This window comes from Passer domesticus, chromosome 4, assembly GCF_036417665.1.
Source record: "Passer domesticus isolate bPasDom1 chromosome 4, bPasDom1.hap1, whole genome shotgun sequence".
In the NCBI taxonomy this organism is placed as follows: Eukaryota; Metazoa; Chordata; class Aves; order Passeriformes; family Passeridae; genus Passer; species Passer domesticus.
In genome coordinates, this window is record NC_087477.1 from 38,500,895 (window position 1) to 38,510,282 (window position 9,388).

Sequence of the window (9,388 nt, forward strand, 5' to 3'; positions counted from 1 at the left end):
TCCTCCTTCCCACCCTTTTTTTATTTTCAGACGGGGCAATGCATCCCTGTCTTGGATGACACCCATCACCTTTTTTTTTTTTTTTTTGGCATTAATTTATTTTTAGTCATTTTGGGGCAGTGCTGGCTTCTTCCTTCGCGACTCGAAGCCAGAAGTCCTTTTGCCCGTGCGGGGCGCAGAGTGCTTGTTTCGCGCTTTATGCCCGCGCAGGGCGAGCGCCGGTGCCCGCCGTGCCCGCCAGCCGCAGCCGCGCTGTCTCGGGACGTTTGACGGGGCGCGCTCCCCCAGAGAACGGGGAGAGGAGGAGGAGGGCCCGGCCGCACCGCCCTATCGCGTCTTCCCTCGCTCCAGCCCCGCGTCCCACGGCCACAGGCGTGACAGACCCTCCAGCCGTCCCCGCGCCCCGAAAAGGAGCGCACAACACTGGCCCGGGCCCCGGCAGCCCAAAGGGAGAGGCTGTCGGCATTTCCTTACGTGCCTTTGATTAAAACTCCCCCATCCCGGGCAGGAGGGGAGCTACCACACAGCATTAGTTGTCATGGTGACCATAAATCACGTAAATCCAAAAATACCCACCTATAATCTGAGATGAAGCTTTTATTTCCCAAGTGAAATAATATTTTAAAAGCTGTCAGCCAACCGAAAAACAACCTAATTGTAGTCACCCAGGTAATATATTAGCGGTAAAGGTTTCAATTAAAATGTCAAGTGTTTAATTTTTTTTTCTTTTCTTTCTTTCTTTCTTTCTTTCTTTCTTTTTTTTTTTTTTTTTTTTTTTTTTTTTTCTGGTGGAAGTTCCCAGCGCCTCTCGGGTCCGGGTCCTGGCCATGAAGCCACCCCCGCCAGCTCGCTCGCGTACCGACTATCCGCGCCTGCTGCGTGTGGCTGCCATCACCAAAGAAAACCCCAAAACTATTTTGGGAATTGCTCTCTTTCCTTTTCGCCCTGAACTGAAGGGCCCATCGGGGGCGCTCCCGGCGCCCCGATGGACTGGGAGACGTCCGCCGCCTATGAAAAATGGGGAACCGGTGATGGTCCCCGCTCCGCATCACCTCATCACCTTTTTAATTTCATGAGAGTTTTGGTGTGGTTTTTTTTTTTTTTCCGTGTTTGTTTGCTTGGTTGATTGGTTGGGGTTTTTTTGTGTGTGTGTGTGTGACTCTTTTTTTTTTTTTTAGTTTTTTTTTTTAGTTTTTCCACTCTGTTTTTTGAGTTTATTTGGGATGCCCGGTGCCCGCCCCGGTGCCGCAAGCGGGAGGGCCGAGAGCAGGGCCGGGAGCTGAGCGGCTCTGTTGGGGATGCCGGAGGGTGGCCAGACCTACTGCGGGTATTTATTTTCCCACTTTTCCTTTATCGCCTCACAAGATCTTTGTTTCTAGGCGTAATACTCCCCTAAAAGGATAAATTGGTTCTTATGTAGAGCCTCCAACTAGTCCTGTTGTCTTTTACCTTTGGCTTGTTGTCTTTCGCCTATCTCGGATTACCGGGTATTCTCCTCGATGAAGAGCCATTAATTACCCATTCAGTCAATATTAGGAAGACTACAGAGCTTTTTACATAGGATTAAGAAGACATCAGATTGTTCCGTTAGTATATTCCTGCTCACGAAAAAGCTTTCGTTATACATTTAGTTTTCCCTGGAGTGAGGCTAACAACTGCTGCATATATTATTCTCAGACGCCAACCGCGGAGGGGGAAAATTCTATAAGCGAAGCGCAATAAATAACTTCTAATTTGCGCTTGGCGGGGCGTGCGGAGCGGGGCGCGCACCTTCCGAGGCGCCGCGCAGGGGCAGCGCACCAGCGAAGGGCTTGCGCCCTGGACAGGGAACGTCCCGGCTCCGCGGCTCGGGTCACAATTCCGGGGACAAATTTGGCCACGCTGTGTGGAGGGGAGGGTGCCGCTCGGCTCTGCCTGGCGGCCCAGCGGCGGCAGCGATGCTCCGGCTCCGCCTCGCCCCCCCGCGCTCGCTCGCTCCCTCCCGCGGGGCAGAGCCTGCGCGCCCACCTCGGCCCGGGGCTCAAAAAAGGCACCGGCGACCTTTGCTTTGCACGCTGCAGTGTCTCCAGCCGGTCTGATCGGAAAGCTGAATCAGCGTTAGGTTTTTAACTTTTTGTTTTTGACAAGAATGTTCAGTTACATTCAGAATAGTCAGACCAAATTTCTTCTTTTTCCTTTTTTTTTTTTTTTTTTGATAGTATTGGAACAATCAATTTGGAATGCTGAATGGTGGTACAAGACGGAATGTAATTTCAACATTTTATGCTGGAAGCTGCTGTTTCAGCAATACCCAGATTATCGATTACAGGGAAGGATTCCTTAAGTAGAATTCGCAGACCTAACAAATCGTATAGATTATGTATATATATACGTACACACAAACACCTTAAGCATCCTTTCACCCTGCATAAAAATTACTCAAACAAACCCACCACCGACAACCATTTACAAGTGCTGTGGGTCTGCTGAAGCATGTGCTGAAGTTTTCCTAATTTTGTGGGACTGGTCACCCAGCAGCAATTTTCCTGTCTCTCTGAAGAAATCTGACACCCGTCGGGCTGCGTTTGACACTCTAGGCTGCAATAATATTTTCATACTTTCCCATTTTCCTTTCCTCGGCATGGCCTCGGACTCGTTTCTTCTGGAACAGCCCTCCCCCTCTGCGCCCCATTCCCCGGGGGAAGCCGGCATGCCGTGTAGTTTTGGAGGTTCTCCTACTGAATTTCGTTTCCTCCTTTCGCAGAACCATCGATTTGACAAAACAGTCTCATGTTTTGCTGTTAATGCCAGTGGTTCTAGTTAGCGATCGTTCTCCTCGTGGCCACCGACGGTGCCTATCTCGCGAAATTACCTCACCGCCCTCGTAATTTCCAAAGCTGAAATGTGACAGAGAGGGGTCCCCAATCACCCCTGCTTCCCTCCCCGCCTCCCCCCAGCCAGCCCCAAGCATCAGACTTCTTGCAAGCTAAATACCAAAAGCATGACATCCTTACGGTCAGGTAAGACAAAAATCAACGAGTACCGCGCGGGTTTAAGCAAATCAAAACCAAGACCCAACAAACCCCGCCGGTACCACGAGAAAACACCCTTGATTTCTACGATTTACAGCAAGTCGCCCGAGCAGCTCAGGGCGTCTCGGGACTTGCCATTATCCGTCGCAGGGACTGAGGCAGCACACAGGGTTCATCCCCATATCTGCAGGAATATATTCCCATATCGGCAGGGATATATCCGTATCCGAGGTCGTCGCGCTTCCCTTCCCCGTAAATGGGAGCGTTTTAATGGTCAGGCAACACCGCCGTTGCTTCTTGGACTCGGACGTATGTTTTAATTAATGGCATTAAAGGTGTTTAGATAGCAATTTCCCCTGCAGCCCGGCGAGTAAAAATCAGACCGGCTGGTACGGTAACAAGGCAGGAAATTTTGCGTGTACTACAATAATCCAGGTTCATAATTGATGTTTAAGAAAATAACCATTTGTTTCTCGGCAGAGGAAGTTAAAGTTACCGTGTCAGGGAGCATATGTGGATATTACTTTTATAAATACTTAGTCGAATAAAGCTGACTTGGAAGGGCTCATAAATTTATTATATCAGAAAGGTCCCCACTTTCCCATTAGATCGTGCTAAGGGCTTTGATTAAGACCACCTGTTCATCGGGAAGAAAAGGCAGGGGAGGGTAAAAAGGCCTTTCTTATTTGCAAACCATATATAAAGCAATGTCACCCTTCCTTTCCACATTATTTAACACTTATTACTGGCCGAGGGAAAAAGTGCCAGACTCTGGTAAAGCCTATTTGTGCACAATTTAATATCGTGTATGTTTCCGGGATTAAAAATTATCGGTTCGTAATACTTTGGCGTTTGGAATTACCCCGGATTTTGCTCGCTAACCTTCCTTTAGCTTAAGCGTTTCTTCTTCTAGGGGTTTTGATGTCCAGCTAGCAAATCCTGCCTAAAGTCCCCGGGGGCGGGTGGACTCGAGAAGGGGATGTGGCCTCTCCTGAAATCATTGGATGTTATTTGAGAAATAGCGAGCTGTTTGGCCAAACAGGGTTAATACAGTATTCTTACAAGGAAGTGTTTAACCACGAGACCAGGAATACGTGCATTATTAATTCACTCTAGTTTCCTGTATTATTAATTCAGGTTAATGTATTTTATTTAAACAAAATTACGTTTATCTTGGATTAAACAGTCTCTCGAAATACAGAGCGCTTGTTTTCTTCTTTGTAATATGTTTGCATTGCTGTTTTTCTTTACCACCCCTCGGGCTCGCCTGTCAGACCCCCTGAAAAGGGCAGGGGAAGAGAGACAGGAGCTCGCTCTGCTGCAGACGGAGCTCTGTGGGGGTGCCTACCTCTGGGGGCAGAAGAGGGCTGGCGGCTTGTTTACGGCGAGGGGGTGGTGTCAAAAAATAGAAAATAAAAATAAGTACGAGAGCGACGCTGCGGCTGTCTAAACGGCGCGCTGACAGCCATACTTTTTTGGGGGACACGCGCTGGAGGCGGGAGGCGCTGCGCTGCGCGGCCGCAGCCGCGGGGGTGCGCGCACCCCCTTTCCTTCCCCTTTCCCTTCCCTCTCCCGCGGCCGCGCACCTCCCGGCGCAAGCGGCGCCCGGCGCGCCGCCGTTGGACAGCAGAGGGCGCCCTGGCGCCGCGCAGGCGGGCCCGGCTCGGCGCTGCCGCCCCGCAGCGCGCCCGCGGAGCCGCGCGGAGCCGCCGCCGCTTGCCACTGGCGCTGGGGGCGGCCGCCGGACCGGACACCGCTCTGCCGGCGGGCTCCGTGCGGCCCTCCCGCTCATCTCCCCGTTAGATGTCCGCCTGCGGAATAGAGACACTCGACGGCGGCGGGCTGCACGCCTGGGGACGGGGACACGGCGCGGGGGCGCAGGGGGGAGGTGACTGGGTGGGTGGGTGGGTGGTCAGCGCCCGACGCTGCGCGGCCCTTCGCGGAGGTGACGCCGCTTCCCCGGGCCCGGCCCGCCTGGCTGCCCACCCGCGCACCGCTCCGCACGGCAGCGGGGCCGCTGTGCCCCCGGCCCGGCGGGCCGGGGTGTCTCTTACCTAGCTGAACACAGGCGGAGACAAGTTTGCGGCAGTTGGACTCCATTACCCGTTATCTGCAAAAGATGAATTGTTTTAAAACAATTACTTTGGGATTGAAAGATACATGCAAAAACCCGAAACACAGCCGCCCCGGGAGCTACGTCGCAACGACGCGGGCTGAATGGCGCATCTTTTCCAGGGATACGCGCAGTGTCCCCTGTCCTTGCCTCAGCCTCAGGTCCCACCAAAGTCACACCACAGGACAGGCGCAAACACCCGTGGCTGTTTCCCAGCCCGTCGAACCCTCCGGCCTCCTTGCACCTCTAATTATTTGGGCACGCGTAGGAGAGTCCCCTAACCTCGTCGCCGTGCTCAGCCGTGGGACAGGCAGACCCCGGTGGCAGGGGTGCCGTGGGACAGTAGGGACCAGCAGCCGCTCCCCCACCGCGGCGGAAGTTGCGCGGCAGCGGCTGCGCCTCCGCGCTCCCCGGCCGCCACCGCCGCCTCCCTCTATCTGAGAGGTCGGGCAGTAAAATCACAGGATTAGTGCCTGATTGAGATGTCTGTTCGTGAGATATTACAAAATTCATTATCACAGCTCTCTACTAACTCGATATGAAGTAACACAGATGGGATTTTATTAGTCCAGGCTTCAAATGTTTACTTATGATAATTTCGAGGGAAATTTGCATGTCACCATCATTTCGGTAATCTTTCTTCTTCTTCTTCGCTTCTTTTTTAATGTCTGGACCGGGCGCATTATTAGCTGGTGCTTAGAAATCCGGCAGCCTGGAGCCGAGGCATGTTTGGGATGAGCAGCGCCATACACAGCACCCACCGAGAAGGGCCCCGAGGCTCCGGCCCTTCCACCCTCCACCGGGCAAGCAGGATAAAGCCGTCAAAAAAGGAGAGGAAAGCAAAAAGAAAAAAAAAAGAAAAAAAAAGAAAAAAAAAGGGGGCGAAAGGAAAGGGGAAGGTGCGGTTTTTAGGATTACTCGTGGTCGTGTCGTGACATGGCGATCTATATTCCCAGATGAATGACGCCAGGGAGGAACTCCGCTCCCTCCAGCAGCCGGGCCTAGCACACGAGCAGTGCCTAAATTAATCGGGAAGGCGATTAAGAGAACCTTACTTCTTCTCCGATGGTCCTTATTTCGGGATCGGTCTCCGTCAGGATTAGTCCTGCGTGACAAATGCCCTCCCCCGCGGCCTGCCTCTATGGCTGATTTATCTCACGAGTGGAGACACACGGCTCCCCCCACGCACACTCCCCGACACCGAGGGGAAGTTTTTCCTCTCTACTGAAATGCCGGTCTCCTCGGAGAAAAGTGCCTTTTTCGAAGGGATTATTATTATTCCTTCCTCACCCGTATTGCTCTTTCCCTTTCTCCTCTCCGTATCCTCTTAATTTTCGTTGCAAGGCACATCGCAGCACGGGGCCAAGTGGAGTGTTTTCCTATTGTCTCCAGCCCGGCGACACAAACGAAAGCAATTCCACTTGCTTTTCCACTTCCCTTTCTCCGAGTACTCAGATTTAAATACCTCCGCACCTCTGCGCGCCCACAGCCCCAGCAAACGCACCAGCCGTGCGACCTTGCCTTTCTCCACGGCCGGGCCCTCTCAGCAGCAACCTGCTCGGAGCAGCTGCAGGGCGCGGACAGGAAAACAGGAATATTTTTTTTCTTTATAGGTATCTATCACTGTTATTTCGGGAAAAAAAAATATTAAAAATCTACAATCCCCGAAAAACTGGAGTCGCCTGGCAAGGATCTCACCGCCCGAAATGCTGCGGTCCGTGATTTTGGCGGGAGGCTTTCCGCCAGAGGCCCGCGGCCGCTGGCTCTCAAACGAAAGAGGGGTTCGTGCGGGGCCTACCCCTCCGCGGTGCCCGCGGGGCAGCCCTGCCTCGCCGTTCTCTCGCTGGCGGTGCCGGTGGGAGACCCCGCGGCCGGCTCGGCAGACCCGCCCGCATCGCTTTCGGGCAGCCCGAGCCCGTGCCGGCGCCGCTGCCGCCCCCCGCCCGGCTCCGCGTCTCCGCGGCAGGAAGGCGCTGCCTGCGCGGCCGGTTCCTCGGCGCCCGCCCCGCCGGGGCAGTGGGACCAGCACGACGGGCGAACGGCGCGGGGGCAGCGCTGCTTCCCTCGCCGGCAGCGCCGCGGGACGGGCCGCAGCCGCCCGGGAGGACATCAGCAACCCGAGCCCGCAGGACCCTGCCCGGCCGGCCCGCGGTCCCGCTGCTCGTCCCGGGGTGCGCAGAGACTGGACCTGCCGCGTTCGTAGCCCCGCGCCCGTGCCGCCGATACCCCCCGAGCCTCCCGCACTCACCGGGGCGACTGCGCTGCCCGCCCCGCTCTCTCGCTGCTGGTGCCTGTGGCTGGCGGGGGCGGCGGGGCCGCGCCGGGCTCCTGCGCTGGCTGCGGGGCCGCGGAGCCGCCGCTGGCTCCCTCCTTCCCCGGCCCTCCCGCGCCCCCGCCCCGCCCCGCCCGCCTCCCCGGGCCCTGACGTCACGCAGGCTCCGCCGAGCGCTCCCCGCCGCCGCGGGGCCGGGCCGGGCCGGGGCGGGCGGCTCCGCGGCTCTCCGCGGGCACGGGCGCAGCGGCGGCGGCGGCAGCCCCCGTCCGCGGAGGGGGCAGGGGGCAGGAGGAAGGACAAAAGTCGGCGGAGGCGGCGCGGCGGCGGGCTAGGTAGCCAGAGGAAAACCGAGGTGAGCGAGGACGGCCGTGGCCTCTCCGCGCCCGCGCAGGGCGCGCCCTGCTCCGCCCGGCTGGGGAGGGGGGCACAAGTAACTGTGGCCGAAGTTTCCCGGGCCGGGCCGGTGGCTGTCCTTGCACCAGGTGTGAAGAGGGATCGGCAACCTATTGGGAGAGGTCTCGGTTTCCTGTTTTAACCCACTTTTTTTCTTTTTTTCCCCCCCAATTTTTTCTTACTTCTTACATTTATATATTTGGGTTTTTTTTTTCTTTTTTAAAAAATTTTTGTTGCGGGGTGTTCTTGTTCGTGCCTCTATCGGTAGCGCGGTGCCGGGATAGCCGAAATCCTGCCGCTCCTCTCTGTTACTCTCCCCGCATCATTTACGCGCGGTAGCGAGAAAACGTTACTTTCTCTCCCTTTTCCCCAAAGGACACCGAGCTGCCTCCAGGGGGAAATTTATTTTCGATTTTGCGGCGTTTTCCGAGTTTAAGAAAATATCGAAGCCGGATTTCTGTATTCAGATCAAACTAAAGCGATCGCTTTTTCTCACTGCATTTCCGCGGCTTTGTTTATAGAGGAACCACGAGAAAATAAAGTAGGCGCTTTACTAACTCGGAGGCTACACCTGATCTCTTTGTGGCTATTTTAAAATTATTTCAGCATGGAGTAAATTTTAGTTATTTATAGCCATGGGCAGGGGGCTAGGCAGCTATTGCTGGAGGGGAAAGCGAACCCTTGGAAGAGGCCAAGTTTTCCGCGGGTCGTTAAGTCAGCCCAGCCGCAGCCGGCGGCACCACCGCTCCACGGTGTGCTCAGAAAAGCCCTTTGATTGCGACGCCGCAGCGGTCGCCGCGCCAAGCGGAGTGGGTGACTTTCTCTCGCAAGAAAAGAAATCGTGTGGGAAAAATCTAGGGAGAAATAAATTAGTTTGCTGCGTCCTTAGCTAACTGCATTTCTATCCCTGGGAGCGCTCTGCCAGGTGAAATCCAGTTTCTCCGCGCATCCGAAGAAAGAGCGGGAGTGAGAAGGACTCCCAGCTCCCACCTCTCACTTTTGTTTTCCCGGGAGAAGCAAACTGCTTGCGCCGGTGTGCATCTTCCCCACACCCCCAGCCCTGTTGTGTGTGGGGCAGGCAAGGCTGGGACACCCGCCTTGGCAGCGCGGCCGCGGAGCGGGACCGCCCGCCGTTCATCGACCGCCTCCGCGCCGGGCAGCAGCAGTCTCCGTCCGCCCCGGAGAGGCTAAAGTGAGCAGCTGGTGGGAAATGCAAATGGCTCCTGGAGAAACATAAGATACTGGATGATTTTCATTCCCTCCTCGAGTGTGTGGAAGGAGCTGGACATACGTTTCACGCTCCTAATCCTTCTTTTACATTTTTAGTCATACTCCTATTAAACAACTAATTAATGCTTAGAATCACCAGGGAATACATTAGACATGCTGCCGTGGAAGAGGGGTTCCAGGGTGTCTGGAAACTATGGAGCCGACTTAATACGAGGATTTCAATTTTTTTTTTCCCTTCTGTCAAAGCAATAAATGTAATAATAGATTTCAGGGCGAGCAAAGGGCGCGACGGCTGTATTTATAGTCTATCTCCTCCCTTTCGCCAGCGCAGTGACAACAGCTTTAAAACCCCCGAGGAGGCTCCGG

The 9,388-nt window shown here is 55.1% G+C and overlaps 1 long non-coding RNA gene across 1 annotated transcript; it reads right to left on the bottom strand.

Annotated features, from left to right (window-relative positions):
• Positions 1 to 2,161: 2,161 nt before the first annotated feature.
• LOC135298980 (uncharacterized) lies at positions 2,162 to 5,122 on the bottom strand. Its single transcript, XR_010361014.1, has 2 exons — positions 5,066 to 5,122; positions 2,162 to 2,876 (listed from the first exon to the last, which is right to left on the bottom strand). It is a non-coding gene; the product is annotated as an uncharacterized LOC135298980 (long non-coding RNA).
• Positions 5,123 to 9,388: the final 4,266 nt, after the last annotated feature.